The sequence below is a fragment of the Ascaphus truei genome, chromosome 4, assembly GCF_040206685.1.
Source record: "Ascaphus truei isolate aAscTru1 chromosome 4, aAscTru1.hap1, whole genome shotgun sequence".
NCBI classification, from domain to species: Eukaryota; Metazoa; Chordata; class Amphibia; order Anura; family Ascaphidae; genus Ascaphus; species Ascaphus truei.
Genome location: NC_134486.1, coordinates 2,977,810 through 2,998,451, shown reverse-complemented (window position 1 = coordinate 2,998,451; position 20,642 = coordinate 2,977,810). Strand labels below are relative to the sequence as shown.

Genomic DNA, 20,642 nt, shown 5'->3' with positions numbered 1-20,642 from the left:
CTGTTCTGTGCATCGTGCTGCCCTGCTGCTGTTCTGTGCATCCCGCTGCCCTGCTGCTGTTCTGTGCATCGTGCTGCCCTGCTGCTGTTCTGTGCATCCTGCTGCCCTGCTGCTGTTCTGTGCATCCTGCTGCCCTGTTGCTGCTCTGTGCATCCTGCTGCTGTTCTGTGCATCGTGCTGCCCTGCTGCTGTTCTGTGCATCCCGCTGCCCTGCTGCTGTTCTGTGCATCCTGCTGCTCTGTTGCTGCTCTGTGCATCCTGCTGCTGTTCTGTGCATCCTGCTGCCCTGCTGCTGTTCTGTGCATCGTGCTGCCCTGCTGCTGTTCTGTGCATCGTGCTGCCCTGCTGCTGTTCTGTGCATCCTGCTGCCCTGCTGCTGTTCTGTGCATCCTGCTGCCCTGTTGCTGCTCTGTGCATCCTGCTGCTGTTCTGTGCATCGTGCTGCCCTGCTGCTGTTCTGTGCATCCTGCTGCCCTGTTGCTGTTCTGTGCATCCTGCTGCTGTTCTGTGCATCCCGCTGCCCAGCTGCTGTTCTGTGCATCGTGCTGCCCTGCTGCTGTTCTGTGCATCCCGCTGCCCTGCTGCTGCTCTGTGCATCCTGCTGCCCTGCTGCTGTTCTGTGCATCCCGCTGCCCTGCTGCTGTTCTGTGCATCGTGCTGCCCTGCTGCTGTTCTGTGTATCGTGCTGCCCTGCTGCTGTTCTGTGCATCCTGCTGCCCTGCTGCTGTTCTGTGCATCGTGCTGCTGTTCTGTGCATCCTGCTGCCCTGCTGCTGTTCTGTGCATCGTGCTGCCCTGCTGCTGTTCTGTGCATCCTGCTGCCCTGCTGCTGTTCTGTGCATCCTGCTGCTGTTCTGTGCATCCTGCTGCCCTGCTGCTGTTCTGTGCATCCTGCTGCCCCGCTGCTGTTCTGTGCATCGTGCTGCCCTGCTGCTGTTCTGTGCATCGTGCTGCCCTGCTGCTGTTCTGTGCATCGTGCTGCCCTGCTGCTGTTCTGTGCATCGTGCTGCCCTGCTGCTGTTCTGTGCATCGTGCTGCCCTGCTGCTGTTCTGTGCATCGTGCTGCCCTGCTGCTGTTCTGTGCATCCTGCTGCCCTGCTGCTGTTCTGTGCATCGTGCTGCTGCTGTTCTGTGCATCCTGCTGCCCTGCTGCTGTTCTGTGCATCGTGCTGCCCTGCTGCTGTTCTGTGCATCGTGCTGCCCTGCTGCTGTTCTGTGCATCCTGCTGCCCTGCTGCTGTTCTGTGCATCCTGCTGCCCTGCTGCTGTTCTGTGCATCGTGCTGCTGCTGTTCTGTGCATCGTGCTGCCCTGCTGCTGTTCTGTGCATCGTGCTGCCCTGCTGCTGTTCTGTGCATCGTGCTGCCCTGCTGCTGTTCTGTGCATCGTGCTGCCCTGCTGCTGTTCTGTGCATCGTGCTGCCCTGCTGCTGTTCTGTGCATCGTGCTGTCCTGCTGCTGTTCTGTGCATCGTGCTGCCCTGCTGCTGTTCTGTGCATCCTGCTGCCCTGCTGCTGTTCTGTGCATCGTGCTGCCCTGCTGCTGTTCTGTGCATCCTGCTGCCCTGCTGCTGTTCTGTGCATCCTGCTGCCCTGCTGCTGTTCTGTGCATCGTGTTGCTGCTGTTCTGTGCATCGTGCTGCCCTGCTGCTGTTCTGTGCATCGTGCTGCCCTGCTGCTGTTCTGTGCATCGTGCTGCCCTGCTGCTGTTCTGTGCATCGTGCTGCCCTGCTGCTGTTCTGTGCATCCTGCTGCCCTGCTGCTGTTCTGTGCATCCTGCTGCTGTTCTGTGCATCCTGCTGCCCTGCTGCTGTTCTGTGCATCCTGCTGCCCCGCTGCTGTTCTGTGCATCGTGCTGCCCTGCTGCTGTTCTGTGCATCGTGCTGCCCTGCTGCTGTTCTGTGCATCGTGCTGCCCTGCTGCTGTTCTGTGCATCCTGCTGCCCTGCTGCTGTTCTGTGCATCGTGCTGCCCTGCTGCTGTTCTGTGCATCGTGCTGCCCTGCTGCTGTTCTGTGCATCGTGCTGCCCTGCTGCTCTTCTGTGCATCGTGCTGCCCTGCTGCTGTTCTGTGCATCGTGCTGCCCTGCTGCTGTTCTGTGCATCCTGCTGCCCTGCTGCTGTTCTGTGCATCGTGCTGCTGCTATTCTGTGCATCGTTCTGCCCTGCTGCTGTTCTGTGCATCCTGCTGCCCTGCTGCTGTTCTGTGCATCCTGCTGCCCTGCTGCTGTTCTATGCATCGTTCTGCCCTGCTGCTGTTCTGTGCATCCCGCTGCCCTGCTGCTGTTCTGTGCATCGTGCTGCCCTGCTGCTGTTCTGTGCATCCTGCTGCCCTGCTGCTGTTCTGTGCATCGTGCTGCTGCTATTCTGTGCATCGTTCTGCCATGCTGCTGTTCTGTGCATCCCGCTGCCATGCTGCTGTTCTGTGCATCCTGCTGCCCTGCTGCTGTTCTGTGCATCCTGCTGCTGTTCTGTGCATCCCGCTGCCCTGCTGCTGTTCTGTGCATCCTGCTGCTGTTCTGTGCATCCCGCTGCCCTGCTGCTGTTCTGTGCATCCCGCTGCCCTGCTGCTGTTCTGTGCATCCCGCTGCCCTGCTGCTGTTCTGTGCATCCCGCTGCCCTGCTGCTGTTCTGTGCATCCTGCTGCTCTGTTGCTGCTCTGTGCATCCCGCTGCTGTTCTGTGCATCCTGCTGCCCTGCTGCTGTTCTGTGCATCGTGCTGCTGCTGTTCTGTGCATCGTGCTGCCCTGCTGCTGTTCTGTGCATCGTGCTGCCCTGCTGCTGTTCTGTGCATCGTGCTGCCCTGCTGCTGTTCTGTGCATCCTGCTGCCCTGCTGCTGTTCTGTGCATCCCGCTGCCCTGCTGTACTGTGCATCCCGCTGCCCTGCTGCTGTTCTGTGCATCGTGCTGCCCTGCTGCTGTTCTGTGCATCGTGCTGCCCTGCTGCTGTTCTGTGCATCGTGCTGCCCTGCTGCTGTTCTGTGCATCCTGCTGCCCTGCTGCTGTTCTGTGCATCGTGCTGCCCTGCTGCTGTTCTGTGCATCCTGCTGCCCTGCTGCTGTTCTGTGCATCCTGCTGCCCTGCTGCTGTTCTGTGCATCGTGTTGCTGCTGTTCTGTGCATCGTGCTGCCCTGCTGCTGTTCTGTGCATCGTGCTGCCCTGCTGCTGTTCTGTGCATCGTGCTGCCCTGCTGCTGTTCTGTGCATCGTGCTGCTGTTCTGTGCATCCTGCTGCCCTGCTGCTGTTCTGTGCATCGTGCTGCCCTGCTGCTGTACTGTGCATCGTGCTGCCCTGCTGCTGTTCTGTGCATCGTGCTGCCCTGCTGCTGTTCTGTGCATCCCGCTGCCCTGCTGCTGTTCTGTGCATCGTGCTGCCCTGCTGCTGTTCTGTGCATCCTGCTGCCCTGCTGCTGTTCTGTGCATCGTGCTGCCCTGCTGCTGTTCTGTGCATCCTGCTGCCCTGCTGCTGTTCTGTGCATCCTGCTGCCCTGCTGCTGTTCTGTACATCGTGCTGCTGCTTTTCTGTGCATCCTGCTGCCCTGCTGCTGTTCTGTGCATCGTGCTGCCCTGCTGCTGTTCTGTGCATCGTGCTGCCCTGCTGCTGTTCTGTGCATCGTGCTGCCCTGCTGCTGTTCTGTGCATCGTGCTGCCCTGCTGCTGTTCTGTGCATCCTGCTGCCCTGCTGCTGTTCTGTGCATCGTGCTGCCCTGCTGCTGTTCTGTGCATCGTGCTGCTGCTGTTCTGTGCATCCTGCTGCCCTGCTGCTGTTCTGTGCATCGTGCTGCTGTTCTGTGCATCCTGCTGCTGTTCTGTGCATCCTGCTGCCCTGCTGCTGTTCTGTGCATCGTGCTGCCCTGCTGCTGTTCTGTGCATCGTGCTGCCCTGCTGCTGTTCTGTGCATCGTGCTGCCCTGCTGCTGTTCTGTGCATCGTGCTGCCCTGCTGCTGTTCTGTGCATCCCGCTGCTGTTCTGTGCATCGTGCTGCCCTGCTGCTGTTCTGTGCATCGTGCTGCCTTCCTGCTGTTCTGTGCATCGTGCTGCCCCGCTGCTGTTCTGTGCATCCTGCTGCTGTTCTGTGCATCGTGCTGCCCCGCTGCTGTTCTGTGCATCCTGCTGCTGTTCTGTGCATCGTGCTGCCCCGCTGCTGTTCTGTGCATCCTGCTGCTGTTCTGTGCATCCTGCTGCCCTGCTGCTGTTCTGTGCATCCTGCTGCTGTTCTGTGCATCGTGCTGCCCCGTTGCTGTTCTGTGCATCCTGCTGCTGTTCTGTGCATCGTGCTGCCCCGCTGCTGTTCTGTGCATCCTGCTGCTGTTCTGTGCATCCTGCTGCCCCGCTGCTGTTCTGTGCATCGTGCGGCCCTGCTGCTGTTCTGTGCATCGTACTGCCCCGCTGCTGTTCTGTGCATCCTGCTGCTGTTCTGTGCATCGTGCTGCCCCGCTGCTGTTCTGTGCATCCTGCTGCCCTGCTGCTGTTCTGTGCATCGTGCTGCCCCGCTGCTGTTCTGTGCATCCTGCTGCTGTTCTGTGCATCCTGCTGCCCTGCTGCTGTTCTGTGCATCGTGTTGCCCTGCTGCTGTTCTGTGCATCGTGCTGCCCCGCTGCTGTTCTGTGCATCGTGCTGCCCTGCTGCTGTTCTGTGCATCCTGCTGCCCTGCTGGTGTTCTGTGCATCGTGCTGCCCCGCTGCTGTTCTGTGCATCGTGCTGCTGTTCTGTGCATCCTGCTGCCCTGCTGCTGTTCTGTGCATCCTGCTGCCCTGCTGCTGTTCTGTGCATCCTGCTGCTGTTCTGTGCATCCTGCTGCCCTGCTGCTGTTCTGTGCATCGTGTTGCCCTGCTGCTGTTCTGTGCATCGTGCTGCCCCGCTGCTGTTCTGTGCATCGTGCTGCCCTGCTGCTGTTCTGTGCATCCTGCTGCCCTGCTGGTGTTCTGTGCATCGTGCTGCCCCGCTGCTGTTCTGTGCATCGTGCTGCTGTTCTGTGCATCGTGCTGCCCTGCTGCTGTTCTGTGCATCCTGCTGCCCCGCTGCTGTTCTGTGCATCGTGCTGCCCCGCTGCTGTTCTGTGCATCCCGCTGCTGTTCTGTGCATCCTGCTGCTGTTCTTTGCATCCTGCGGCCCTGCTGCTGTTCTGTGCATCCTGCTGCCCTGCTGCTGTTCTGTGCATCGTGCTGCCCCGCTGCTGTTCTGTGCTTCGTGCTGCCCCGCTGCTGTTCTGTGCATCCCGCTGCTGTTCTGTGCATCCCGCTGCTGTTCTGTGCATCCTGCTGCTGTTCTGTGCATCGTGCTGCTGTTCTGTGCATCGTGCTGCCCTGCTGCTGTTCTGTGCATCATGCTGCCCTGCTGCTGTTCTGTGCATCCTGCTGCCCCGCTGCTGTTCTGTGCATCGTGCTGCCCCGCTGCTGTTCTGTGCTTCGTGCTGCCCCGCTGCTGTTCTGTGCATCCCGCTGCTGTTCTGTGCATCCCTCTGCTGTTCTGTGCATCCTGCTGCTGTTCTGTGCATCCTGCTGCTGTTCTGTGCATCGTGCTGCTGTTCTGTGCATCATGCTGCCCTGCTGCTGTTCTGTGCATCGTGCTGCCCTTCTGCTGTTCTGTGCATCGTGCTGCCCTGCTGCTGTTCTGAGTTGATCTCTTGCACCTTTGACCTCAGCTAGTACCCGGATCTCTACCTTCTCTGACCCCTTGACCCCGGCTTTGCACAACGACCATCCGACTTCTCCAACCCCAGACCACGGCGAGTATCACGACTATTCTGACCTCTCCTACCCTGACCCAGCTACACGACTACGGCTCTGCAATCCGGACACAGTTGCGCGGTAGTTGGTCGGTGTACTCAAACCTCCCCACGTCAGCCCTGCAGTCCCGTCCTGTTTGTGGTGAGCACTTGTTACAGGTGTAGCCCCCTGTAAACAGCACAGGCTATATCTATCTTCCTTCTGCTGTGGTAAGTCCTGTTAAGATCAGGCACCAGTAATCATCATGGGATTTCCCCCTTCATAGCCCTATCCTGAGTGGTAGATGCAGGCCTGGACTCTGCTGCAGGCGTAAGCAAGAGGGGAGATTCTGCTGACATCACGAGGGGCGGGGCTAGCTCTATATTTGGCAGCCAACTCCGGTGAGTAGAGTTAGAGAGTTAATAGTGATATCGAGAGTCTGGAGTTGCCGGTTAGTTATGCCGGGAGTATGCAGTTCCGTTAGTATGCCGTGAGTCAAGGAATCCTGCGGATCGGTCCGAGGAGTTGGAGGAGACCGCGGTCTCCCCTGCGCAGAGTACAGGAGCAGAGAGAGAGGAGTGGAGAGATTCAGCTTCCTTTAGTAGAGCTGATAGAATTATAGACTTGGTGGACCAATGCCCTCACCCCACTGCCAGGGGTGATGGGGAGAATTCAAGACCCACAGCGAGGCTAACCTCGGGGGTGGGCCACGGGGTATTGAAGCCCTAGCCCAGACCATCCGGTCGGAGGAGAGACTTGGAGGGAAGGAGAGGAGGAATTACCTGGGTGAAGGCGAGCGGCGTATAACCCGTCCTGGCTATTGTGTTGCGGCTGTTGGAAGCCACTATCGTTGGGAGATTGTTGTTCTGTTAATAAAAGAGACTATTCATCATCCGCAAAGACTATGTGTGACTTGGAAAGTACTACCCTGGGACCTAAGGGGTTCTTCTATACCGGTCCTGTCTCATATTCCTGGGAGTATAGAAGATGGAGGCGCTGCACCACTAAGAGATCATGGAGGCTACCACCCCAGAAGCCCGGTCCTGGCTCCCCCACAACATCGCGGGAAGCTCAGGCCCTCCTGTTCCTCACAGGTACGCACCACACCGCATGTAATCTGTCCTCATGCACCCTAGACACCACCGTAGAGTCTGGGGGAAGGGGGGAAGGGGGGAAGCAGGGTTACACAGGTATATACTGACACTCTCCCAGAAGCCAAGGGTCTCTTCCCTCCCTCTGTGGAGTGGGTAACATCTACCCTTTGTCCCATAAGGGGGTAAAGGAGGAGCTGAAGAGGGGGCCTTTATGAGCCTAATGCCCCTGGGGGTTCTCTTCAGGGGAATGTGATGCTGTGAGAAAATACAGATTCCGTGGAGCCGTCTGTGTGGATCACTGTCTGGGTCACTAAGATGTTGCCAGCACGGACCATCCCGGTCATCCCAGGATCCTCGCTGGCTGGAGGCACTGTAACCGGAGATGAACCACCCTGAAAACCTGTCCTGATATCTCCCGCGGAGTACTCAGAGCCTCCTGTTCCAGCCTCACAGGTACGCAGCGCGCCAGCAGCACCAGGTAGCAGCAGATACCACTCAGGGTGGGGGAACAGGTGGGGAACAGGTGGGGGAACAGGTGGCGGGACAGGTGGGGGAACAGGTGGGGGAACAGGTGGGGGAACAGGTGGGGGAACAGGTGGGGGAACAGGTGCTGCACCTGTATTAATCTTTACCCAGATCTCACATACCAGCACTGGGCTGGTTTCTCTGTCACATTGATGCCGTTGGCACAAGTTTCCCAGTTCTGAGAATCGGCTTCCTTGGCATCTAACCTATTTCTGAATATACAATGAAAAAAATATAGGGAAAACCCTAAATACCGAGGCTACAACTAGGCACTTAAGAGTACACCTTATCCACTTGATTGAAGACAGACACCAGTGTAAATAAGAATAATATAATAATTAAAGGCCTCCGGTACTTACTCAGGGAGTTGGGCAATGGTTTTACCAGATAGAAGTACAAGGGGACACCTCCCAAGGGGGCGCCCCCAAGTAAGTCACGGCCCGGTCACCAAACGCCTCACCTGACTCCCTTGTGTACCGCGTGGAGGTGATGAGCCCGTCTGCACTCACGAAAGCCGTTCCCGTTGGCACAGGGAGAATCCTCTGGCAGCTTGCGTCCACGCTGCTACTGGTGTCAGCGCGCTCCAACCGGAAGTGACGTCACACGGAGAAAAAGTCCAAGCCTGGACGAAACGCGTCAGAGTGGTTGTGCTGATGTTCGTTACTAGTTGTCAATAAAGTTTTTTATATCCATGCGTTGGCTGTAAACGATGCTGTGAACCACGGAACTACCAAACTTTTTTCTCCTTATTTCTGAATATATATTAAACATATTAGCACAAAGAACGCAAACATGGGGCGTGTCCCTCTGCCAGCATTAGGGAAGTATCACATGCTGAGAGTCCCATGTGTGGGATAAATACCCTGTGAGGGACACACAGCTTATCACAGCTACACACAAAGCCCAGAGCCTGTGTCCCTGCATCTCCTGAGCCTCGGACCAGCCATGAGAATCCTCTTCCTGCTGCTGCTTGTTCTCTGTGCTGTATCCTCCTGGGTACCCAGCTGTGAGGGTAAGTGATCCTGCCCAGGTATACATGTACATAACACCTCTCCTATGCTGGGACTTCTGGCTCTATCCTTCCTTGTGGGAGGGAAGAAGAGGTGGGAGGGAAGAAGAGGTGGGGGGGGAGAAGAGGTGGGGGGGGGGGAAGAAGAGGTGGGGGGGGGGGAAGAAGAGGTGGGGGTGGGAAAGAAGAAGTGGGGGGTGGGAAAGAAGAGGTGCGGGATGGGAAAGAAGAGGTGGGGGTAGAAGAGGTGGGGGGGGTAGAAGAGGTGGGGGGGGAAGAAGAGGTGGGGGGAAGAGAGGTGGGGGTGGGAAAGAAGAGGTGGGGGTAGAAGAGGTGGGGGGGTAGAAGAGGTGGGGGGGTAGAAGAGGTGGGGGGGAAGAAGAGGTGGGGGGGAGAAGAGGTGGGGGAAAAGAAGAGGGAGGGAAGAGAGGTGGTGGGGGGGGGAAGAGGAGGTAGGGAGGGGGAGCGAGGTAGAGGGGGGGGAAGAGGTAGAGGGGGGGAAGAGAGGTGGGGGGGAAGAGAGGTGGGGGGGAAGAGGTGGTGGGGGGGGGAAGAGAGGTGGGGGGAGATTTGGGGGGGAGAGAGATGGGGGGAGAGAGAGATGGGGGGGAGAGAGATGGGAGAGAGAGACGGGGGGAGAGAGAGAGAGACCAGGGACGGAGGGAGAGAGAGACCAGGGAGGGAGGGAGAGAGAGATGGGGGAATCGAGAAAGAGAGAGACCAGGGAGGGAGGGAGAGAGAGACCAGGGGGGAAGAGACACCAGGGGGTGCGGGGGTGTTAGAGAGACCAGGGGGAACCAGTGCAAATAAGTGCAACCTGCAACCAGTGTAAATAAAAATGGGCACATGCAAACTACACATGCAGGCAAACTGCACAGGACACAAACACAGACAGTACACACCCAGAACACAGCCCCCCTCACATCTCTCCCAGCCCCCTCACATCTCCCCCAGCCCCCCTAATATCTCCCCCAGCCCCCCTCACATCTCTCCCAGCCCCCCTCACATCTCTCCCAGCCCCCTCACATCTCTCCCAGACCCCCTCACATCTCTCCCAGCCCCCCTCACATCTCTCCCAGCCCCCTCACATCTCCCCCAGCCCCCCTCACATCTCTCCCAGCCCCCCTCACATCTCTCCCAGCCCCCCTCACATCTCTCCCAGCCCCCTCACATCTCTCCCAGCCCCACTCACATCTCTCCCAGCCCCCCTCACATCTCTCCCAGCCCCCTCACATCTCTCCCAGCCCCCTCACATCTCACCCAGCCCCTCTCACATCTCTCCCAGCCCCCTCACATCTCTCCCAGCCCCCCTCACATCTCTCCCAGCCCCCTCACATCTCCCCCAGCCCCCCTCACATCTCTCCCAGCCCCCCCTCACATCTCTCCCAGCCCCCTCACATCTCTCCCAGCCCCCCCTCACATCTCTCCCAGCCCCCCTCACATCTCTCCCAGCCCCCTCACATCTCTCCCAGCCCCCTCACATCTCACCCAGCCCCCCTCACATCTCTCCCAGCCCCCTCACATCTCTCCCAGACCCCCTCACATCTCTCCCAGCCCCCCTCACATCTCTCCCAGCCCCCCTCACATCTCCCACAGCCCCTCCTCACATCTCTCCCTGACCCCCTCACAAACACAGACAGTACACACACAGAACACAGCCCCCCTCACATCTCTCCCAGCCCCCTCACATCTCCCCCAGCCCCCCTCACATCTCCCCCAGCCCCCCCTCACATCTCCCCCAGCCCCCCCTCACATCTCTCCCAGCCCCCCTCACATCTCCCACAGCCCCTCCTCACATCTCTCCCAGCCCCCTCACATCTCTCCCAGCCCCCTCACATCTCTCCCAGCCCCCTCACATCTCCCCCAGCCCCCCTCACATCTCTCCCAGCCCCCCCTCACATCTCTCCCAGCCCCCTCACATCTCTCCCAGCCCCCCCTCACATCTCTCCCAGCCCCCCTCACATCTCTCCCAGCTTCCTCACATCTCTCCCAGCCCCCTCACATCTCTCCCAGCCCCCCTCACATCTCTCCCAGCCCCCTCACATCTCTCCCAGCCCCCTCACATCTCACCCAGCCCCCCTCACATCTCCCCCAGCCCCCCTCACATCTCTCCCAGCCCCCCTCACATCTCTCCCAGCCCCCCTCACATCTCTCCCAGTCCCCCTCACATCTCCCCCAGCCCCTCTCACATCTCCCCCAGCCCCCCCTCACATCTCCCCCAGCCCCCCCTCACATCTCTCCCAGCCCCCCTCACATCTCTCCCTGACCCCCCTCACATCTCACAGGGGTGAGAGATAGTGGGGGGGGGGGGAGAGCAGAGAGACCAGGGGGGGGGGGAGCAGAGAGACCAGGGGGGGGAGGGAGCAGAGAGACTATGGGGAGCCACTGCAAATAAGTGGCACAGCACACAGCACACAGGCAGGAGACACACAGCACACAGCACACAGGCAGGAGACACACAGCACACAGGCAGGAGACACACAGCACACAGACAGGCAGGAGACACACAGCACACAGACAGGCAGGAGACACACAGGCAGGAGACACACAGCACACAGACAGGCAGGAGACACACAGCACACAGACAGGCAGGAGACACACAGCACACAGACAGGCAGGAGACACACAGCACACAGACAGGCAGGAGACACACAGCACACAGACAGGCAGGAGACACACAGCACACAGACAGGCAGGAGACACACAGCACACAGACAGGCAGGAGACACACATCACACAGACAGGCAGGAGACACACAGCACACAGACAGGCAGGAGACACACAGCACACAGACAGGCAGGAGACACACAGGCAGGAGACACACAGCACACAGACAGGCAGGAGACACACAGCACACAGACAGGCAGGAGACACAGACAGGCAGGAGACACACAGCACACAGACAGGCAGGAGACACACAGCACACAGACAGGCAGGAGACACACAGGCAGGAGACACACAGCACACAGACAGGCAGGAGACACACAGCACACAGACAGGCAGGAGGCACACAGCACACAGACAGGCAGGAGACACAAAGCACAAAGCACACAGGCAGGAGACACACCGCACACAGACAGGCAGGAAACACAGCACACAGACAGGCAGGAGACACACAGCACAGAGACAGGCAGGAGACACAAAGCACACAGACAGGCAGGAGACACACAGCACACAGCACACAGACAGGCAGGAGACAAAGCACACAGACAGGCAGGAGACACACAGCACACAGACAGGCAGGAGACAAAGCACACAGACAGGCAGGAGACACACAGCACACAGACAGGCAGGAGACACAGCACACAGACAGGCAGGAGACACACAGCACACAGACAGGCAGGAGACACACAGCACAGAGACAGGCAGGAGACACAAAGCACACAGACAGGCAGGAGACACACAGCACACAGCACACAGACAGGCAGGAGACAAAGCACACAGACAGGCAGGAGACACACAGCACACAGACAGGCAGGAGACACAGCACACAGACAGGCAGGAGACACACAGCACACAGACAGGCAGGAGACACACAGCACACAGACAGGCAGGAGACACAAAGCACACAGACAGGCAGGAGACACACAGCACACAGCACACAGACAGGCAGGAAACACACAGCACACAGACAGGCAGGAGACACAGCACACAGACAGGCACGAGACACACAGGCAGGAAGCACACAGCACACAGACAGGCAGGAGACACAGCACACAGACAGGCAGGAGGCACACAGCACACAGACAGGCAGGAGACACACAGCACACAGGCAGGCAGGCGACACAGCACACAGACAGCAGGAGGCACACAGCACACAGGCAGGCAGGAGACACAGCACACAGACAGGCAGGAGACACACAGCACACAGGCAGGCAGGAGACACAGCACACAGACAGGAGACACACAGCACACAGACAGGCAGGAGACACACAGCACACAGCACACAGGCAGGAGACACACAGCACACAGGCAGGAGACACACAGCACACAGCACACAGCACACAGCACACAGGCAGGAGACACAGCACACAGCACACAGGCAGGAGACACACAGCACACAGACAGGCAGGAGGCACACAGCACACAGACAGGCAGGAGACACACAGCACACAGACAGGCAGGAGACACACAGCACACAGACAGGCAGGAGGCACACAGCACACAGGCAGGCAGGAGACACAGCACACAGACCGGCAGGAGGCACACAGCACACAGGCAGGCAGGAGACACAGCACACAGCACACAGACAGGCAGGAGACACACAGCACACAGCACACATGCAGGAGACACACAGCACACAGGCAGGAGGCACACAGCACACAGACAGGCAAGAGGCACACAGCACACAGGCAGGCAGGAGACACAGCACACAGGCAGGCAGGAGACACAGCACACAGACAGGCAGGAGGCACACAGCACACAGACAGGCAGGAGACACACAGCACACAGGCAGGAGACACACAGCACACAGCACACAGCACACAGGCAGGAGACACACAGCACACAGACAGGCAGGAGACACACAGCACACAGACAGGCAGGAGACACACAGCACAGAGACAGGCAGGAGACACAAAGCACACAGACAGGCAGGAAACACACAGCACACAGCACACAGACAGGCAGGAGACAAAGCACACAGACAGGCAGGAGACACACAGCACACAGACAGGCAGGAGACACAGCACACAGACAGGCAGGAGACACACAGCACACAGACAGGCAGGAGACAAAGCACACAGACAGGCAGGAGACACACAGCACACAGACAGGCAGGAGACACAGCACACAGACAGGCAGGAGACACACAGCACACAGACAGGCAGGAGACACAAAGCACACAGACAGGCAGGAGACACACAGCACACAGCACACAGACAGGCAGGAAACACACAGCACACAGACAGGCAGGAGACACAGCACACAGACAGGCACGAGACACACAGGCAGGAAGCACACAGCACACAGACAGGCAGGAGACACAGCACACAGACAGGCAGGAGGCACACAGCACACAGACAGGCAGGAGACACACAGCACACAGGCAGGCAGGCGACACAGCACACAGACAGCAGGAGGCACACAGCACACAGGCAGGCAGGAGACACAGCACACAGACAGGCAGGAGACACACAGCACACAGGCAGGCAGGAGACACAGCACACAGACAGGAGACACACAGCACACAGACAGGCAGGAGACACACAGCACACAGCACACAGGCAGGAGACACACAGCACACAGGCAGGAGACACACAGCACACAGCACACAGCACACAGCACACAGCACACAGGCAGGAGACACAGCACACAGCACACAGGCAGGAGACACACAGCACACAGACAGGCAGGAGGCACACAGCACACAGACAGGCAGGAGACACACAGCACACAGACAGGCAGGAGACACACAGCACACAGACAGGCAGGAGGCACACAGCACACAGGCAGGCAGGAGACACACAGCACACAGGCAGGAGACACACAGCACACAGACAGGCAGGAGACACACAGCACACAGGCAGGCAGGAGACACAGCACACAGACCGGCAGGAGGCACACAGCACACAGGCAGGCAGGAGACACAGCACACAGCACACAGACAGGCAGGAGACACACAGCACACATCACACATGCAGGAGACACACAGCACACAGGCAGGAGGCACACAGCACACAGACAGGCAAGAGGCACACAGCACACAGGCAGGCAGGAGACACACAGCACACAGGCAGGCAGGAGACACACAGCACACAGGCAGGCAGGAGACACAGCACACAGACAGGCAGGAGGCACACAGCACACAGGCAGGCAGGAGACACACAGCACACAGGCAGGCAGGAGACACACAGCACACAGCACACAGCACACAGGCAGGAGACACACAGCACACAGACAGGCAGGAGACACACAGCACACAGGCAGGAGACACACAGCACACAGACAGGCAGGAGACACACAGCACACAGACAGGCAGGAGAAACACAGCACACAGACAGGCAGGAGACACACAGCACACAGACAGGCAGGAGACACACAGCACACAAACAGGCAGGAGACACACAGCACACAGGCAGGCAGGAGACACACGGCACACAGCACACAGGCAGGAGACACACAGCACACAGACAGGCAGGAGACACACAGCACACAGACAGGCAGGAGACACACAGCACACAGACAGGCAGGAGACACACAGCACACAGACAGGCAGGAGACACACAACACACAGACAGGCAGGAGACACACATCACACAGACAGGCAGGAGACACACAGCACACAGACAGGCAGGAGACACACAGCACACAGACAGGCAGGAGGCACACAGCACACAGCACAGCAGGGAGGCACACAGCACACAGCACACAGCACACAGGCAGGAGGACACACAGCACACAGACAGGCAGGGAGACACACAGCACACAGCACACAGGCAGGAGACACACAGCACACAGACACAGGCAGGAGACACACAGCACACAGACAGACAGGAGACACACAGCACACAGACAGGCAGGAGACACACAGCACACAGCACACAGGCAGGCAGGAAGCACACAGCACACAGGCAGGAGACACATAGCACACAGACAGGCAGGAGACACACAGCACACAGACAGGCAGGAGACACACAGCACACAGCACACAGGCAGGAGACACACAGCACACAGACAGGAGACAGCACACAGCAAACAGACAGGCAGGAGACACACAACACACAGACACAGGCAGGAGACACACAGCACACAGACAGGCAGGAGACACACAGCACACAGCACACAGAACACAGACAGGCAGGAGACACACAGCACACAGCACACAGGCAGGAGACACAGCACACAGCACACAGGCAGGAGACACACAGCACACAGACACAGGCAGGAGGACACACAGCACACAGACAGACAGGAGACACACAGCACACAGACAGGCAGGAGACACACAGCACACAGACAGGCAGGAGACACACAGCACACAGGCTGGAGACACACAGCACACAGCACACAGGCAGGAGACACACAGCACACAGCACACAGCACACAGGCAGGAGACACACAGCACACAGACACAGGCAGGAGACACACAGCACACAGACAGACAGGAGACACACAGCACACAGACAGGCAGGAGACACACAGCACACAGACAGGCAGGAGACACACAGCACACAGGCTGGAGACACACAGCACACAGCACACAGGCAGGAGACACACAGCACACAGCACACAGCACACAGGCAGGAGACACACAGCACACAGGGCAGGAGACACACAGCACACAGGCAGGAGACAGGCAGGAGACACAGCACACAGGCAGGCAGGAAGCACACAGCACACAGGCAGGAGACACAGGCAGGAGACACACAGCACACAGACAGACAGGAGACACACAGCACACAGACAGGCAGGAGACACACAGCACACAGACAGGCAGGAGACACACAGCACACAGACAGGCAGGAAGCACACAGCACACAGGCAGGAGACACAGGCAGGAGACACACAGCACACAGACAGACAGGAGACACAGGCAGGAGACACAGCACACAGGCAGGCAGGAAGCACACAGCACACAGGCAGGAGACACAGGCAGGAGACACACAGCACACAGACAGACAGGAGACACAGGCAGGAGACACAGCACACAGGCAGGCAGGAAGCACACAGCACACAGGCAGGAGACACAGGCAGGAGACACACAGCACACAGACAGGCAGGAGACACAGGCAGGAGACACAGCACACAGCAGGCAGGAAGCACACAGCACACAGGCAGGAGACACAGGCAGGAGACACACAGCACACAGACAGGCAGGAGACACAGGCAGGAGACACAGCACACAGGCAGGCAGGAAGCACACAGCACACAGGCAGGAGACACAGGCAGGAGACACACAGCACACAGACAGGCAGGAGACACAGCACACAGGCAGGCAGGAAGCACACAGGCAGGAGACACAGGCAGGAGACACACAGCACACAGACAGGCGGTAGACACAGGCAGGAGACACAGCACACAGACTGGCAGGAGACACAGGCAGGAGACACACAGCACACAGACTGGCAGGAGACACAGACAGGAGACACAGCACACAGGCAGGAGACACAGGCAGGAGACACACAGCACACAGACAGGCAGGAGACACGCAGCACACAGACAGGCAGGAGACACACAGCACACAGACTGGCAGGAGACACAGACAGGAGACACAGCACACAGGCAGGAGACACAGGCAGGAGACACGCAGCACACAGACAGGCAGGAGACACACAGCACACAGCCAGGAGACACACAGCATACAGCACACAGGCAGGAGACACACAGCACACAGACAGACAGGAGACACGCAAGACACAGGCTCATCTCTCTCTGCTGCACGCTTTTTCGCAGCTCTTTGGCCCCATCCCCAGGATCCTGCCCCCTCCTCCTGATTGGCTGCATTACACAGCAGCAGCCAATCAGGATGGATCAAGCTGCCCAGCCCCTTAGCAGAAGCTCTGCTCTCTCCCTTCTCGCACCGGTTCTGCGAACTGAGGAAAATTTAGGTACAGGTTCGCACAAACCGGTGCGAACCGACTGAATCCCACTACTGGATCTAGTGATCTGGTCACATTGCTAAATTGTCGCTTTGTCAGTCAGTCTCGCTTTGCTGCTCCACAAATTCTTGCAGCTGCAAAACAAGAGCTAAAAACTCCCATTCTCCCAGTAATCCCCGCACATTAATGGCAGAACGACACCGGGAGACGCGGCGATTCTCTCGTCTCCTGCGGGTGGGAACTAGTTTTCCGGCAGGAGACTCGGATTAATGATCCGTTGTTGGTTCTGCATCAAACCCGGGAAAAGGCCGCAGATTATCCAAAAAAGACATTGCCAGAGAGACGTCAAAGTGCGTTCCGCGATATCGCCCCGAATCAGCGCCAGCCGCCATTACATATCGCCCTGAATCAGCACCAGCCGCCATTACATATCGCCCCGAATCAGCGCCAGCCGCCATAACATATCGCCCCGAATCAGCGCCAGCCGCCACTACATATCGCCCCGAATCAGTGCCAGTCGCCATTACATATCGCCCCGATAAGCGCCAGCCACCATTACATATCGCCCTGAATCAGCGCCAGCCACCATTACATATCGCACTGAATCAGCGTCAGCCGCCATTACATATCGCCCCGAATTAGCACCAGCTGCCATTACATATCACCCCAATAAGCACCAGCCACCATTAAATATCACCCCGAATCAGCGCCGGTCGCCATTATATATCGCCCCGAATCAGCACCAGTCGCCATTACATATCACCCCGAATCAGCGCCAGTCGCCATTTCATAATCGCCCCGTATCAGCGCCAGCCACCATTACATATTGCCCTGAATCAGCGTCAGCCGCCATTACAAATCGCTACGAATCAGTGTCAGCCGCCATTACATATCGCCCCGAATTAGCACCAGCTGCCATTACATATCGCCCCAATAAGCACCAGCCGCCTATACATATCACCCCGAATCAGCGCCGGTCGCCATTATATATTGCCCCGAATCAGCGCCGGTCGCCATTATATATCGCCCCGAATCAGCACCAGTCGCCATTACATATCGCGCCGAATCAGCGCTAGTCGCCATTACATAATCACCCTGTATCAGCGCCAGCCACCATTACATATCGCCCCGAATCAGTGCGTCGCCATTACATATTGCCACGAATTAACGCCAACCGCCATTACATATCGCCCTGAACCAGCACCAGCCCCCATTACATATCGCCCCGAATCAGCGCAAGCCGTCATAACATATCGCCCAAATCAGCGCCTGTCTCCATTACATATCGCCCCGATAAGCGCCAGCCACCATTATATATCGCCCAAACTCAGCACCAGCCGCCATTACATATCGCCCCGAATCAGCGGCAGGCGCCATTACATATCACCCCGAATCAGCGCCAGTCGCCATTTCATAATCGCCCCGTATCAGCGCCAGCCACCATTACATATTGCCCTGAATCAGCGTCAGCCGCCATTACATATCGCTACGAATCAGCGTCAGCCGCCATTACATATCGCCCCGAATTAGCACCAGCTGCCATTACATATCGCCCCAATAAGCACCAGCCGCCTATACATATCACCCCGAATCAGCGCCGGTCGCCATTATATATTGCCCCGAATCAGCGCCGGTCGCCATTATATATCGCCCCGAATCAGCACCAGTCGCCATTACATATCGCGCCGAATCAGCGCTAGTCGCCATTACATAATCACCCTGTATCAGCGCCAGCCACCATTACATATCGCCCCAAATCAGTGCGTCGCCATTACATATTGCCACGAATTAACGCCAACCGCCATTACATATCGCCCTGAATCAGCACCAGCCCCCATTACATATCGCCCCGAATCAGCGCAAGCCGTCATAACATATAGCCCAAATCAGCGCCTGTCTCCATTACATATCGCCCCGATAAGCGCCAGCCACCATTATATTTCGCCCAAACTCAGCACCAGCCGCCATTACATATCGCCCCGAATCAGCGCCAGCAGCCATTACATATCGCCCCGAATCAGCACCAGTCGCCATTACATATCGTCCCTGTTGCAGGGTACATGCAAACACACACGCGGTTTCTCTTGATAAGGCTTATTTATTGAGCCTTAAAAAAATACAGCACACAAAAACAAAATAACCTCGTCACTGCTGCACTGCATACCTACACATATGTCTGCCAGGCATATAGCTGGTGACGTTCATTCACCCTGTCACATTCCACCCCTGTTAATGTGTGGCTGGGGCAACGCACGGCTGAAGCCCGACCATCCACCCCTTCTCTAGAAAAGAAATCAGCATTGGCATTTTCTTTTCCAGGCCTGTGCTGAATCTCAAATGAGAAGGGTTGGAGGGCCATATACCACCTGGTCAACCGAGTATTGGAGTCTTTCATAGTATTTAACCATTTTAATGGAGCATGGTCTGTTACCAATGTAAAATGGACTCCCGCCAGGTAGTGCCTCAAGGCCTCGATTGCCCACTTTCCTGCGATACACTCCTTCTCAATTACTGAGTAGTTTTTTTCCCTTGAGAACAATTTCCTAATCAGAAAAAGGATCGGATGTTCCACTCCCTCAAACTGTTGCGAGAGCACTGCCCCTAGCCCTATCTCTGAGGCATCGGTTTGTACAATAAAAGGCTTATCGAAGTCTGGGCTTCTAAGGATGGGACCCTCTGATAGACATCTTTTTACCTCCTCAAAGGCTCTCTGGCACTCCCTTGACCATACCACTTGTGTAGGGGCACATTTTTTGGTGAGGTCTGTTAGTGGGGCTGCAACTTCCGAGTAGTTAGGGATGAACCTCCGATAGTACCCTGCTAAACCCTACAGGGAGTGTACCTGCGTTTTTGTTTGGGTGGTCGGAACTTCTTTCAGGGCAGCTACCTTATCGGCTAGTGGCCTTACTTTTCCACCACCCACTGCATACCCCAGGTACTTGGTTTCCGCCTTACCTAAGGCACATTTCTTAGGGTTGGCTGTGAGCCCTGCCTCTCTTAGCGACTTGAGGGCCGCTTTCAGCCTATTTAGATGGGCCCGCCAGTGTTTACTATAAATGACAATGTCATCTAGGTAGGCCGCGGCATAAGCCCTATGAGGTCCCAGTACTTTATCCATGAGCCTCTGAAATGTGGCTGGGGCTCCATGCAGTCCAAATGGCATTGTCACAAACTGGTATAAACCCATGGGAGTGGCAAAGGCTGGTTTGCACTTGGACTTCTCCTCTAAAGGTATTTGCCAGTATCCTTTTGTTAAGTCCAGCGTGGATATATATTCCGCGTTACCAAGGGCGTCAATTAACTCGTCCACCCTTGGCATCGGATAGGCGTCAAACTTGGATACCGCATTGACCTTTCGGAGGTCCACACAAAATCTTACCTTCCCATCGGGTTTAGGGACCATAATTAGTGGACTACACCACTCACTGCATGATTCCTCAATCAAGCCTAAATGTAACATTTCTTGTACCTCCTTCTCTACCAGGGCCTTACCGCTTTCAGGCAACCTGTAAGGATGAGAACGTACTTTTACCCCAGGTGCTGTCTCTATCACATGGGAAACTAAATTAGTTTGCCCTGGTAAATCAGAAAAAAACATCATTGAATTTTGTAACTATTTCTAACAAGTCCCCTTTTTGTTCAGAGGACAATTGTCTACCCATTGGAATTTTATCGTCATCCACGATGTTCTCCCGTGGGGGCTGAGGACCCAGGTTCGTTTCCTCCTCCACTGGGTGGATGAATAGAGACCGCTGCACCTTCCAGGGTTTCAGC

General features: G+C 57.4%; 1 long non-coding RNA gene across 1 annotated transcript in view; it reads left to right on the top strand.

Moving 5' to 3' along the window:
* The first annotated feature begins 8,119 nt into the window (after nucleotides 1-8,119).
* LOC142492514 (uncharacterized) overlaps nucleotides 8,120-20,642 on the top strand; it is a 36,702-nt gene continuing 24,179 nt past the window's right edge. Inside the window, exon 1 of the long non-coding RNA XR_012800830.1 lies at nucleotides 8,120-8,331. This is a non-coding gene — a long non-coding RNA (uncharacterized LOC142492514). The remainder of the gene's footprint in view (nucleotides 8,332-20,642) is intronic.